This window comes from Haliotis rubra, unplaced genomic scaffold (genome assembly GCF_003918875.1).
Source record: "Haliotis rubra isolate DU_JTF1 unplaced genomic scaffold, ASM391887v1 Scf37, whole genome shotgun sequence".
NCBI classification, from domain to species: domain Eukaryota; kingdom Metazoa; phylum Mollusca; class Gastropoda; order Lepetellida; family Haliotidae; genus Haliotis; species Haliotis rubra.
The window spans coordinates 2,863,270-2,878,949 of NW_025767046.1; positions in this window are offsets into that span (position 1 = coordinate 2,863,270).

Genomic DNA, 15,680 nt, shown 5'->3' on the forward strand with positions numbered 1-15,680 from the left:
GTGACTGTGGATGTGTTTGCACGTGTGAGCGTGAGCGTGTGCTTATGTGTGTCTGTACTAGTCCGCTAGTCCTAACTAGTGCTGAGTTACCAACATAGATGCCGAGCTCAGAAACAACATATAGCTACCGAGCTGGCTAGTGCTTGTATCAGAAGCCATCGTTTCGGTTCTTTCAGGACCTGGGGCGATGGGGTAGCCTAGTGGTTAAAGCGTTCGCTCGTCACGCCGAAGACCCGGGTTCGATTCCCCACATAGGTACAAAGTGTGAAGCCCATTTCTGGTGTCCCCCGCCGTGATATTGCTGGAATATTGCTAAAAGCGGCGTAAAACCAAAACTCACTCACTCACTCACTCTTTCAGGACCTGTGAAGATTCGGTTAGAAATGGTCTTCAGCAACCCATGCTTGTGGAAAGAGGCGACTAACGGGATCAGCTGGTCAGGCTCGCTGACTTGGTTGATACATGCCATCGTATCCCATTTGCGTAGATCGATGTTCATGCTGATGATCACTAGATCGTCTGGTCCAGACTGGATTATTTACAGACTGCCGCCATATAGCTGTAATATTGCCGAGTGCGGCGTTGAATAACAAATCAAAAAACCAACTTCTTTCAGTATGACGTATCGAACGCCTTCTCCTCTCCAGGCAGTCGTTCTTCCCACTTAACCAGAGACACGTCAGTAACTGCAATCCTAGGAAGAACGGTCCAGACTGTATATTTACAGACACACACAGCGGGAACCCTAAGGCGACTTTGTATACACAAATGTGTCTTAAACCTCGCAGGCTCTCGGTACCCATGTAGGAATGATTCCAAAGCCATGTACTCAAAATAGCAATAAACATTCATGTTTGTCAAGGGAAAATTGCAGTATGCAGTAATCGCCTCCATTACCAGTACATGTAACTGCCCCGGTCACTGTACATTTCATGGTGTTTTGGACCCTCCTGAGTGCCAATTTTAACTTCAGCAATCACTAATGGCACCATAAGCATCGCTAGCACCTGTTGTAGCCATAACCACCAGTGTCAGATCCGAGCGCCTTCGTTTGCGTGCGTGCTTTTAGTAGTAAAGACACGTTAAGACGCAAATTCGTATTTGTCAGACAATGTTCGAGTGAGCAGTGTTGAATTCCTCTGGCATTGGCACTCTGGAACTTCATTACCAGGTTCTTCAAGAACGATCTGGTTTTACATATTTTTTGTGTACGCCCCTTGCTAAAAATCTGTTTGATGAGGGTTAATCAGGACTTTCGTTATGGCTTCAAAATTATTTCTTTTTGACATGTGAAGAAAATTGCTAAATTTGACGTATCACTGACAAAATAATTTCCTATTTGGGGTGGTGGGGTAGTCATGTGGTTAAAGCGTTCGCTCGTCACGCTGAAGTCCCGGGTTCGATTCCCCACATGGGTACACTGTCTGAAGCGCATTTCTGGTGTCCTCCGCCGTGATATTGCTGGAATATTGCTAAAAGCGGCGTCAAAACATACCGACTCACTTTTTCTTATTTTGTCTTGTATCTTTGATTTCCTTTGCATGTGTTTGTGACGCTTCTACCAAAGTGAAAAGGCAACTTTTCGCGAACATCTGGTATAATCACTAGGTTATAATGATTCATAAAGGCATGCTTTGGACACAGTTAGAGTCGGTAAAAGCTTGGCTTTGAACATACATTTTCTTTGATGAAGAAACAATCATAAAATCTCTACCCGATTACGCATTTCTGTATCCGTTGAGGATAACTGGACATCTTTCTACCATATTCTATCTGAATCTGTAAGCCTATAACTAATCGAGTCAAGACCAGTGATTGACAAAATGAGTATTTTCTCTCCTAATTTACAAAATACTCTATAATGAAACAATTTGTAACTCATCTGGCTATGAATGGATTGCCTGTATTAACGACACTTTTGACAAAATTGTTATATGTTATATTTGGGCTACACGGGCATATCCTAAGAAAATTGTCTTAAAGCACTTGTTGAAAACTGACAAAGAATCTGATCTGTTTTACTCTGACATTTTGTTTCTGATCTGTGTTACTCTTACATTTTGTTACTGATCTGTGTTACTCTGACATTTCTTACTGATCTGTGTTACTCTGACATTTGTTACTGATCTGTGTTACTCTGACATTTGTTACTGATCTGTATTACTCTGACATTTTGTTACTGATCTGTATTACTCTTACATTTTGTTACTGATCTGTGTGACTCTGACATTTTGTTACTGATCTGTGTTACTCTGACATTTGTTACTGATCTGTGTTACTCTTACATGTTGTTACTGATCTGTATTACTCTTACATTTTGTTACTGATCTGTGTAACTCTGACATTTGTTAGTGATCTGTGTTACTCTTACATTTTGTTACTGATCTGTGTTACTCTGACATTTTGTTACTGATCAGTATTACTCTACATTTTGTTACATTTTGTTACTGATCTGTGTTACTCTGACATTTTGTTACTGATCTGTGTTACTCTGACATTTTGTTACTGATCTGTGTTACTCTGACATTTTGTTACTGATCTGTGTTACTCTTACATTTTGTTACTGATCTGTGTTACTCTGACATTTTGTTACTGATCTGTGTTACTCTGACATTTTGTTACTGATCTGTGTTACTCTGACATTTTGTTACTGATCTGTGTCTACTGACATTTGTTCCTGACTGACATTTGTTACTGATCTGTGTTACTCTGACATTTTGTTACTGATCTGTGTTACTCTTACATTTTGTTACTGATCTGTGTCTGTGTTACTCTGACTCTGACATTTGTTACTGATCTGTGTTACTCTTGACATTGATCTGTTATCTGACTCTGACATTTTGTTACTGATCTGTGTTACTCTGACATTTGTTACTGATCTGTATGTTACTCTTACATTTTGTTACTGATCTGTGTTACTCTGACATTTTGTTACTGATCTGTGTTACTGACTTGACACTCTTTTGTTACTGATCTGTGTTACTCTGACATTTTGTTACTGATCTGTGTTACTCTGACATTTTGTTACTGACATTTTGTTACTGATCTGTTTTACTCTTACATTTTGTTACTGATCTGTGTTACTCTTACATGTTGTTACTTCTGTTACTGATCTGTGTTACTCTGACATTTTGTTACTGATCTGTGTTACTCTGACATTTTGTTACTGATCTGTGTTACTCTGACATTTTGTTACTGACATTTTGTTACTGATCTGTGTTACTCTGACATTTTGTTACTGATCTGTGTTACTCTGACATTTTGTTACTGATCTGTGTTACTCTTACATTTTGTTACTGATCACTCTGACATTTGTTACTGATCTGTGTTACTCTGACATTTTGTTACTGATCTGTGTTACTCTTACATTTTGTTACTGATCTGTTACTCTTTATATTTTGTAACTGATGATCTGTAACTATTAGAAATGTTCAAGATTAAAAACAACATCAAAATGAAAAAGACTATGTCTAAAATTATTACTATTATTTTGATAAAACCAGAGAAACAGTGTGTTCGTGTGTGTGTGTGTGTGTGTGTGTGTGTGTGTGTTGTGCGTGCTTACATAACATCCGTCAGAAACTTGCAAAACATTTTCATTTTAATACTTATATGCTGATTTGTATTACATAAACAAAAACTGTTTTCCATCCGATATGAACAATATGTGATTTTTATTGGAAAATCGAAACATGTTTTCACATGTACAGTTTCAGCGAACGTACTTCCTGCAGTTACCATGGTGATATTATCACCCTGTTCGCGTGAGTGTACACGTCAGTCATTGCTGTTGTATAATCTCTAGGATGGACATGCACGCTGACAATCCCCCCATAGGCATCATCAGGAAAAACGAAACACGAACCAAGGGCAGATCGGATTTTTAAAACTTACAATCCATTTTATCTAAGTTGAGTAAATACGTTTGTGTATCAGCTATTTAAAAAAAAAATTATTTATGTGAACAAAGCATTTTTTGCTCAGGGAGTGAGTGAGTGACTTTGGTCTAACGCCGCTTTTAGCAATATTCCAGCAATATCACGGCAGGGGGCACCAGGAATGGGCTTCACACATTGTACCCACGTGGGGAATCGAACCCGGGTCCTCGGCTAGACAATCGAACGCTTTAAGTACTTTGCTACCCTCACCGCCCCTTTTGCTTAGGCCTTTCCAGAGGTGCTTTTGAAGGATGATTTGTAAAGAATGGTTATAGGATCCTAGGATGAAGGTTATAGGATGAAGAATGGTTATAGGATCCTAGGATGAAGGTTAATAACATGAAGAATGGTTATAGGATCCTAGGATGAAGGTTATAGGATGAAGAATGGTTATAGGATCCTAGGATGAAGGTTAATAACATGAAGAATGGTTATAGGATCCTAGGATGAAGGTTATAGGATGAAGAATGGTTATAGGATAGGATGAAGGTTATAGGATGAAGAATGGTTATAGGATCCTAGGATGAAGGTTATAGGATGAAGAATGGTTATAGGATCCTAGGATGAAGGTTATAGGATGAAGAATGGTTATAGGATCCTAGGATGAAGGTTATAGGATGAAGAATGGTTATAGGATCTTTGCTTTTCTCATTTGTTTTTTGTTACTTTCTTGTTGTTGTCTTTTATGTTTTCTCGTATTTGAAACAGTTATTCGTCGTTGATATGGACACAGAAGTGATTAATGAAACTCGAAATGTTTTCAATTTATATTACACAGACATTAAAGTTGTAGTCATTATTTGTTGTTTTCCTTCATAGTATTTCCTTGTAAGTTAGTTTTTAATTTTTCAACCCGGGACACGAAAACCGCACACCCTGAATTAGTAAATTTTATCTACGCGAAAGCATCTGTTTTCAAGAAGTTAAAACACGACTTGTATTTGTCAGTTTTAATACCTTTAGGGTTATTTTGACATCTAACAACAACAAAAATTTAAAATGTATTTTGGTGCATTATTCAAACATTTCTTAAGATAGATAAATGTTCATTTAAGTGAAATGGTCGATTTAATATTTTTCATAATACATGTACATATAAAATTACTATTTCCATTATTTTTCATAATACTATTCTTTAAGTTTCTTTATTTGATATTTCCCACACGTGAAAATCCGGGTTAGAATTGGTCTTAGGTTGTGTATATTGGTGCCCATGATGGTGATCATTGGATTGTCTGAGCATTGCTGAGTGCGGCGTCAAACAGCAAACAAACAAAAGATTAACTGATATCAAGTGAACTCGCTGACTTGTTTCATGCATGACATAATATATTCTAACTGTAAAGATCCATACACATGGCATCAATCACTGAATTGTCTGGTCCAGATTATTTACCCAAACTGATATTCCAGTGTCTTATTATACCATTGGGTGGTACGTACTTACATAATATATATTCCTATTTTGAAGAATCAAAATCTAAAATAAGTACAAACCCTCGTTACAAAAATGTTTTAATCCGTGTCACACCCTCGACATCGTTCAAAACTGATTTTAAAAAATATTTTACATAACAAGGAAACAGGTGTAAGATTCTGAAATGTTAATATGACATGCAAATATGAAAGATGGATGTGACTGATCTAATTAGGGAAGATCACGATAGACAGCAGATCCGGTTACACGTCATTACAGCCGCAACGACTTCACAACGCGCCCATTATTTGCCGTAACACAGGCTACCCACCGAATAATGAAAACGTCAATTATTACCTGTTACCTCACCGAATTTGTAGGTTCAACGAGCGGTCAGGTTAACGAGTATGCTGCTTATGCGTGGGCCGCGGTCAACGACCGTATGGGAGATTATTAGCAAGAATTCATAACAACAAACCCTTGTTTATCCGTACGGGAGCAGTTTCGTAATCATTGTTATCTTAAAAGTCCATGTAAAAGGTTTCAGCACTGACAGAACTCATTAATCAATGCAAACATATGTAAACTGAGAGAAACGTCATTAATCCGATGACACAGTTCATGTTAACGGTGTTTTGTCCTAGAAGAAAAACATCACAACTAAAAATGTGTAAAAGCATTGAATATATGTTTGTAATTATCAAGAGTGTATTGACATCAATGTTATGTGTTTTTTAAACATGCAGTGACAAAAATTAAATTAAACCCTGAATTCGGACAAATTATACATGCTTATATCTGTTCACGTTTCCTTTCGTGTAATGATATTATTAGGGAGAATATTTGGTATTTTTTCACCTGACTGGTAACAGACTGAAATGGAGACTGTTGATAGATTTTTACAGAACAAATCTATGCGATGATTACCTGAAATGCATTTAGCAGTAGTGATCAAACTGTTAAGTGAACATGTGAGGATTAACCACGTGTAAAATTGAAAACAGATGTGGGAGTTGCACGTGTCCTTGGATATTTAGCAATGGTGAAAAGGCAGGATCCGAGCTTTGTTGGACACAGCCTGTACGTCAACTGTATTAACATAAATTTACTCATGCATATTCATACACATATACAAGTGTTTCCTACAGTACTGTACTATGGTGGCTCATTCGGGCCATCGCTTTATCGCCCTGAAGAAATCACCATACTGTACATCACTTGCTTGATAACAGTGTTAGCATCTACATCGAAACGACGCATATATTGTAATAATGGAGTTGTATACATGTATCCAAAGCAGGGGCGGATCCAGAGGAGGTGTGTGTGTGCCCCCGTCCCCCCAAAGACCTTTTCCTGGGGAGCATTACCCCTAACCCTTGGACCACCGCCACCTAAACTATTCAAAGGCACGAACTGTTAAAATCTTAAAATCTTTAGATCGTATTGTTAAAAATTAGATCACTGATTATTAATAATCTTATCTTACATGGCCATGCAGGTCTCTCAATTACTGAAAATCAGAATGTTTTCAAATATGTACATATCTAAATCTCTCAAATAAAACGTTTTCTCACTTAAATTCTGTTGTACATATCCTATTATTGGGAGAGGGCTTTTCAAAGTTGGATAACTTAACCCTTTTTTGAATGAATATAATATGTTTCAATGATTTCAGTTGTATTTACACACAATCAAACTTCTTAGTAACAAACCTGTTTCAGGCTCACCCTACTCTACTCACTAGACAGTGGACTGTACCATTATACCCATAGGTGTTACATTAATTAACCTTCGAGTTCAGTGTCTGTCAACTGACTGTCTGTCAAATGGGTGTCTGTCAATTAGGAGGTAACCCCTTTGAAGACATTCGCATATAAATTTCATTCATGCGTCATTTGACTGACATATGACCGAGTCACATACACTCTCCCCCCAAAACTTCTGTTACACATGTATTTCGATATACGAAATAAGCCTCCCGTTGCGCTGAAACAGAACAACAAAACGCGTGCTGAATGTGACGGAACAAAAAAACGTAGCCGCCAAACTGGCGTTAATTGAAAAGGCCGAAGCTGTCAAAAAGCCATCTGCACGTGCAAATTCCGAAGCGTGAAACATGCGTGCTGTGACGTCAGTAGTTAGGGTTTAAAAGGCAAACGTCAACACACTACTCACACTGACGAGGACATTGTCACCACAGGCCCTCGTGTCTTTGCGAGGATTAAAGATAAAAAAATATTGTTTTTGAGATGACCCCCAACTCGAAATGCTTCACGGTACAGTACATCATGTGGTATTGTACGGTGAAGCATTTCGAGTCGGGGTCATCTCAAATGTTTATATATTTATTACAAATGTTTAATCCTCGCAAAGACACGAGGGCCTGTGATTGTCACAGGTGAGGCTGATGTGTCGAAACAGACGCCTGAACAACGGAGCAATGTTACTGGATGTTTGCGAATGGATGCGACGCAAACTGAAGTTGCTGGGCAAATGGATGTCCGCAGGGCCACAACAAACTGACTCTGGTTCGATGCAACAACATAGTGAGTGAGTGAGTTTAATTTTACGCCGCTTTTAGCAATATTAACCAGCAATATCACGGCGGGGAAACCAGAAATGGGCTCCTGCAACAAGATAGGGGCGACAGGGGTAGCCTAGTGGTTAAAACGTTCGCTCGTCACACCGAAAACCTATGTTCGAGCATGGGTACAATGTGTGAAGCCCCTTTCTGGTGTCCCCGCCGTGATATTGCTGGAATATTACTAAAAGCGGCGTAAGCCCATACTCACTCACTCATTAAACAATGGCCAATTTAAAATATTTATGTAAAAAGCGACAAAAACATTACCATTTTCATAAGAATGGTTACTATTGTACAATTCAGACAATATAATAAGCCTACGTTTATGAATCACTATCAAATAGTGATGTTAACGTTTGTTTGCAAGATGGTATGACAGTCATCACAAGCACATTGACAAGCAGGTCAATTGTTCGACTAAAAACCACAGAGACATGCAGTACAAGTCGAACTAGATATTTGCACCCCGCATGTTTTGTCATTTAAGCATCAGGGGCGGTGGGGTGGCCTTGTGGTTAAATTCGCTCGTCTCGCTGAAGACCTGGGTTCGATTCACCACATAGGTACAATGGGTGAAGCCCATTTCTGTTTCTGGCCCCGGAAAGCGGCGTAAAATCATACTGACAAAATATGGATGAACAACTTCTTTATTACAGTGAGAGCGACGTTTCGGTGTATGTTCTAACACCGTTATCAAGCAAGTGATGAACAGAATAAGGATAGAGAAGCATATATAATTATGTTCATCCATTTATTGTCACCCTTCCATCCTTCCTTCTAAATGCTGTTATAGTGACTAATTCAGGACAGCCATCGTCCAAACACCGAACTCGTATTCCTTCACTGTCTAGATGTGAACATAATAAGTATATATACAGTTTTTTGACAACAATGGATAGGCGACGACTCATCAATGGACAAACAGAAAAACAATAGCACTTCCTTGACCAGTTGATGTGATGGCAGACACGGCCAAGGGGGATTACCAATGAAGGTTATAAATGTCTTATACAATAATTAATGGGCTGACAAGTCAGTTTACAATGCGGTACTGATAAGGTTGTACAGTAGTGATTAAAAATACAGCTTTGCGTCATATATATATTACAATAAAGTCTCACATGTCTTGAGTACATAGTTTTGGACTTTTTAAATATTTGGACGATGGCTGTCCTGAATTAGTCACTATAACAATGCCTCTCAAAGAAGCCATACTCACTTAATCACAACTAATGTCTGTTGAAAGCAGAATCTATAATAACTGTATATTCCGACCAGGTTATAAGCATATGAATCACTATGATATCAGGTGTTCGACAGAAGGTATAAGTACCTGTGAAGATCCGGGTTAGATATTGATCTCAATAACCCATGCTTGTCGTAAGAGGCAACTAACGGGATCGGGTGGTCAGGTTCGCTGACTTGGTTGACACATGACGTCGTATCCCATATACTAGATCGATGCTCATGCTGTTGATCACTGGATTGTCTGGTCCAGACCTGATTATTTACAGACCGCCGCCATATAGCTGGAATATTGCTGAGTGCGGCGTAAAACTAAACTCACTCACCCACTCTAAAGAAGTTGATCTTATCTTGCTAAACTGGGAGCACCCTTCAAAAATACAGACAAGTATTCATCTGAAAAGAACACGGGAACACATAATAGAAGCCAAATAGAAAAATGCATTTTTGTCACCTTTGCGTCAAATTTGAAAGTTATGTTCAAAGCAAGGTCAATCGTAGAATCCAAATATATCAAAAGCATATGTTTCTTACTGACACAGGGGCGGTGGGGTAGCCTTGTGGTTAAAGCGTTCGCCCGTCACGCCGAAAACCCGGGTTCGATCCCCCACATGGGTACAATGTGTGAAACCCATTTCTGGTATCCCTGCCGTGATATTGCTGGAGTATTGTTAAAAGCTTTGTAAAACACAACTCACTCACTCACTCTTACTGACACAACAGTGGTGACAGCAAATTTTCGCAAAAAGGAGAAATCACTTGAAACATTTAATTCAATTTTGATCTTCTTCGTCAGGTGCGCAACGATGGCAGCTGACTAAGAAACGCTCTTGCTTGTCAACATCATTGAAAAAGTTATGAAATGAACAATAACACACTTACAAACATCGAGTATTTACTTAGAATGGTATTAGTGACTATTTATAAGTAAGTATTCTTTTCTTGGTCACGTCTATCTTTGTCCTATCGTGAGCGTGCAATATGGTGATTGATAATATCGAATTAGTTCTCTATGAATAGTATTCATGCCCGGGGGCAGGCATTTTGTAACCGTGACCCCTGAAGATCCGGGTTAGAATTGGTCTTCAGTAACATATGCATGTCGTAAGAGACGACTAACGGGATCGGGTGGTCAGGCTCGCTGACTTGATTGACACATGTCATCGTATCCCAATTGTGCAGATTGATGATCAAGATGTTGATCGCCTGAAAAGTATTATTCAAAACGCGACATGCGACATCGCGACAATGCGAAATGTTGCATTGTCGCGCTTTGTAATATTGACATTTTGCTTGTATTTGAGAGGGCGACAACGCGACAATGACCCTTCCAGGATTCCATACATTAGCCTATATCAACGACAGGATGAAACTAGGCTTGATGTAGACTGGTAGATACTTTGCTCCCAGAATAATGGTGTCAGAGACTTGAGATATTTTATCTTTTTGAAGCCACCATTTCAACTGTTCAATGTGAGGTTTGTGTTTTGATTTGCAGGCAAATAGGAAGAAATTTATGTGTGCCTCATTTGAACAAGCGATAAAATAAATGTCTCCTAACTATTTGACAACTTATTTTTCAAAACTCCCATCTTACACGCGTAAGAAAGAGATTGTACTTTGACAGAATATCGACGGAAAACTGTTATATATACTACTCACACTTTGATAAGGATCACAAAAATTCACAACTTTACTTAAATGTAGATTTATAATTTGAACTTGTATCCATTTAAAACTGGATAAATATATGATATGGTAACACATCTTTAGGAAAACGGTCACTTTATGCTAACCGTATGCACTTGATACATGAGTAACCATAAAAATGGTTTCATGGCACCAACCAACCATTTTGCAAATCATGGCACGGGTCGTTGACAACTACACAACACCTGTCAATAGCAGGTATGGGATCCACAAGATGCAGTGACATACTGAAAACGTGGATCCATGCTTACATTAGGCTTAGATATCTAAACTACATTTGACCCCACATCATAGTTTTCTGTTGAATCAATGATTTGATCCTTAGCAAAGTGTGAATAGTATATATGTTTAAGCATGATTAAAACAATAACAAAACTGTAATGTAGCTTTTTTTTAAAGTATTAACAAAACCCATTAGTCATATCCAGAAATGGTTAGATGAGAATGAACAAGTTCCATAAGTCCATTGTGATTTCCAAACGGCGTATGTGATTACAATGTTGCAAATATTTCTGGCATGCTTGTATAATAGATCTTCGTCACTGCGCCCATCCCCATTACAGTAGCTACCTCGTCAGAGTAAGGGTCACTGTTGGTCACCTCTTTCGTAAACACCTAGTACTTAAATCTTTCCGCATGAGTGAAACCGTTTTCCGTTTGTACAAACAGGCCAATACATCAATATGAAAATTTAGATGTTCGCTGGATAACAACTCATTACGTGCATTCGCGTGACCTGCGAGATGAATAATTGATCTCTGTCCGGCCATCGCTGCATATGACATAACGGTTTGACCAAGGCTTGGCCAGCGGAAGTCAATAGCTGGTCATTTAGCTGCCCAAAGTCCGCTCATTATTCATCTGTAGCGCTAACGTTGAAAATCCTTGAACTCTGTTTACCTCTGAAGCCGAGAAACTTACACACGACCTAACTCGTTCAAGCTTGTTACATGGGTGCAAATATACGTTGCAAAATAGCTTTTGGTCAGGATTAGGGCCGCGCGGTTGAGTATGGATTGCTTGTGAACCTGTGCATAGATGTGTTGTGGAACTATACGAATCTCGACGTCATAACCTGTTGGTTTGTCCTCAGAGGTGCGACAAAGTAAGGAACGGATTTAAGGTAGGAATTGTTTAATTTAAGGGTCATGTTTAGGTATTGGCAACATCTGCGTTATCACCTGTTGCTGCCAGTGTGGATGCTGAAGCAATATATATATGCTTATATACCATGTGAGCGTGTCTATATATATCATGTGTGTGTGTGTGTGTGTGTGTGTGTGTGTGTGTGTGTGTGTGTGTGTGTGTGTGTGTGAGAGAGAGCGTGTGTGTGTGTTTTTTCTGTCGTTGATGACCATTGTTGCAATTGATAGTTCATGATCGATCCTAATTCTATTCATTTTTGCTTCTGTACTCCATGACACTTTAACAGCATTCTATGCAGGCAGTTCCGTGATCTCAACAACAAACGCTTAACAATAGAAAGAACGCAATTCTTTCAGCCCAATCGGTTACAACTAAATGATATCCTCTTCATTTTGAAATGTGGACATATTCAACTGCTTCAAACACGTTAAATAGCTGGAAAAAATTCAATTTTATTTTTTGTTCCTATAAGCATTTGATAGATGCTTGTACATTGACTCTAATATATACTCTTCAAAAAAAAAGAAACTTGACACGCTGTTTTGGAGTTGACTTACTGAGTGAATATAATTGATTCCAGCATTTATCATTGCTCAATTACAGTAAAATCATCACTTTACGAATTTCCGAAACATTGTCATCCAGAAAGTGTTTGCTAGAACCACAGAGGGCTATTAAAGCCACTTGGTCAGAGTAAAAAATCTGGTGTGACCACATGAGCATCGGTAACAGCTTGGCAGTAGAAGAAAGGAAATGCCGAATTCTCAGTGATCTCTTGCTGAAGTGCTGCAGTTCCAGGTGAGGTGGCGGATTACGTTGGCGCGAGCGTCGATCAAAAGAGTCCCATAGAGTGAATGAGTGAGTTTAGTTTTACGCCGCACTCAGCAATATTCCAGCTATATGGCGGCGGTCTGTAAATAATCGAGTCTGGCCAGACAATCCAGTGATCAGAGCATGAACATTGATCTATGTAATTGGGATATGATGACATGTGTCAACCAAGTCAGCGAAGCCTGACCACCCGATCCCGTTAGTCGCCTCTTACGACAAGCATGGGTTACTGAAGATCAATATTCTAACCCGGACCTTCACGGGTTGTGAAGATGTTCAATGAGGGACAAATCGGGTGATCAAGAAGGCCAAGGTAACACCTGAACATTGTTTTGCTGGAGGAAGTCCTGTCAAACACGTGCAGCGTTAGGTCGAGCATTGCCATGCTCCAAAGGTCAACCGTTCAAGTTGATGAAGGGAACGACTTGAAATTAAACTGGTCTGGCTTCCCATAGCCAATTGCGCACTGTCTGGTCGGAGATTCGGCGCAGTCCAGGGATTTCGATTGTTGTGGATGATGCGTCTGTGGTGTTTGAACCGAAGACGTCGCAACCGGGTGTAGCGATCCTGGGCGGCGGTGGTACCTCTAGGTCGACCTCACCTGGCACTGTCATTAACACTGCCAGTATTGTTGTATCGGGTCCATAGGTTTGAGATGGTCTGTCTGGACACGCTGAAGTGCCTTGCTACCTCATGCTGCGATGCCCGACCTTGTAAACGGCCGATGGCGTTGAGTCGTTGAGCTTCTGTCATTTTCTTGTCGTCTATAGGTGACACAATTTCCTGATGCACGTGCATTTCATATAGGGTACGTTTCAGCGATTCACTACAGACGTGAGTGTAACGTTACGTTTTTGTTCAACGTTTCTTTTTTCAAACGTTTTATAGTCTGCAATCGTCATGTTGGGATTCAGCATGGATTGGCTTGTGTCAAATATTTTCCTAACATTAAATTTTCTTTTTTTGAAGAGTATATTTCAGTGAGCCAGCCTCCGTGTCGTAGGCGCATTAGAAGTGTTCTTCAGCACCTCACTCTTGTCGTAGGTGTATTAGAATTGGTCTTCAGCACCTCACTCTTGTCGTAGGTGTATTAGAATTGTCTTCAGCACCTCACTCTTGTCGTAGGTGTATTAGAAGTGGTCTTCAGCACCTCACTCTTGTCGTAGGTGTATTAGAATTGGTCTTCAGCACCTCACTCTTGTCGTAGGTGTATTAGAATTGGTCTTCACCACCTCACTCTTGTCGTAGGTGTATTAGAAGTGTTCTTCGGCACCTCACTCTTGATCGTAGGTGTATTAGAATTGTCTTCAGCACCTCACTCTTGTCGTAGGTGTATTAGAATTGGTCTTCACCACCTCACTCTTGTCGTAGGTGTATTAGAAGTGTTCTTCGGCACCTCACTCTTGATCGTAGGTGTATTAGAATTGTCTTCAGCACCTCACTCTTGTCGTAGGTGTATTAGAAGTGGTCTTCAGCACCTCACTCTTGTCGTAGGTGTATTAGAAGTGTTCTTCGGCACCTCACTCTTGATCGTAGGTGTATTAGAATTGTCTTCAGCACCTCACTCTTGTCGTAGGTGTATTAGAATTGGTCTTCAGCACCTCACTGCTTGTCGTAGGTGTATTAGAATTGGTCTTGATCGTAGGTGTATTGTCTTCAGCAATCACTTGTCGTAGGTGTATTAGAATTGGTCTTCAGCACCTCACTCTTGTCGTAGGTGTATTAGAATTGGTCTTCAGCACCTCATACTTGTCGTAGGTGTATTAGAATTGGTCTTCAGCACCTCACTCTTGTCGTAGGTGTATTAGAATTGGTCTTCAGCACCTCACTCTTGTCGTAGGTGTATTAGAATTGGTCTTCAGCACCTCCTTGTCGTAGGTGTATTAAATTGGTCTTCAGCACCTCTACCTCTTGTCGTAGGTGTATTAGGGTGGTCTTTAGCACCTCACTCGTGTCATAGGTGTATTAGAACACCTCACTCTTGTCGTAGGTGTCAGTAACTCATGTTTGTCGTTAGAGTATTAGAATTGGTCTCCAGCACCCCATGCTTGTCGACTAAAGAGATCTAGTGGATTGCCTCATTGTATCGCAATTGCATATATCATTGCCCATGTTGTCAGTCCCTAGTCGGATCCTCATTAGACTGTTTACATACCGCTTGATGTTGTTGAGTGAGGCGTTCAACAAGGAACAAATGGCCTTGCCAAAGGCCTCAATTGATATTTCGTTTAAGACTTTATTCGAAAATAAAATAGATATGCACAGCAATGTGACCCTATGAGCGTAGTTTAACCTTCAAGAGACATGGGCATATTTGATAAAATCAACGCTAAGTAATTCTGAAGGGCACGATCATTCGAATAGGATATCTGTGATGGGTTTGTAAGATCCTAATGATACGAGTCTATGAAAAGATGGTCATCTCTGACCGCGTGTTCACCTTGGACGCTAGCCCTTTGCGTGTAAAGCTGAACAATTCCAGTCGGACATTTGATAACACTGCTTTCGCCAGAGGAATGTTTCTATCTCTCCTGTGAGGACACATGATTGAAACCTGTGATGAAACAAACACTACCAATAGTATAAGACGAGTATATGGATGACAACTTCTTGTTTATTGTATAACTCAACGTTTCTGGGCTACTTCTTGTCCCTCCTTCAGGTGATTGATTACCGGAAGAAGGGGCAAGAAGTAGCCCAGAAGCGTTGTGTTATACAATAAACAAGAAGTTGTCATCCTTATACTCGTCTTATACATTCACCAACTTCTAAATGCCATTCAAGCATACAAATAGCAGTAGAAGTAGTA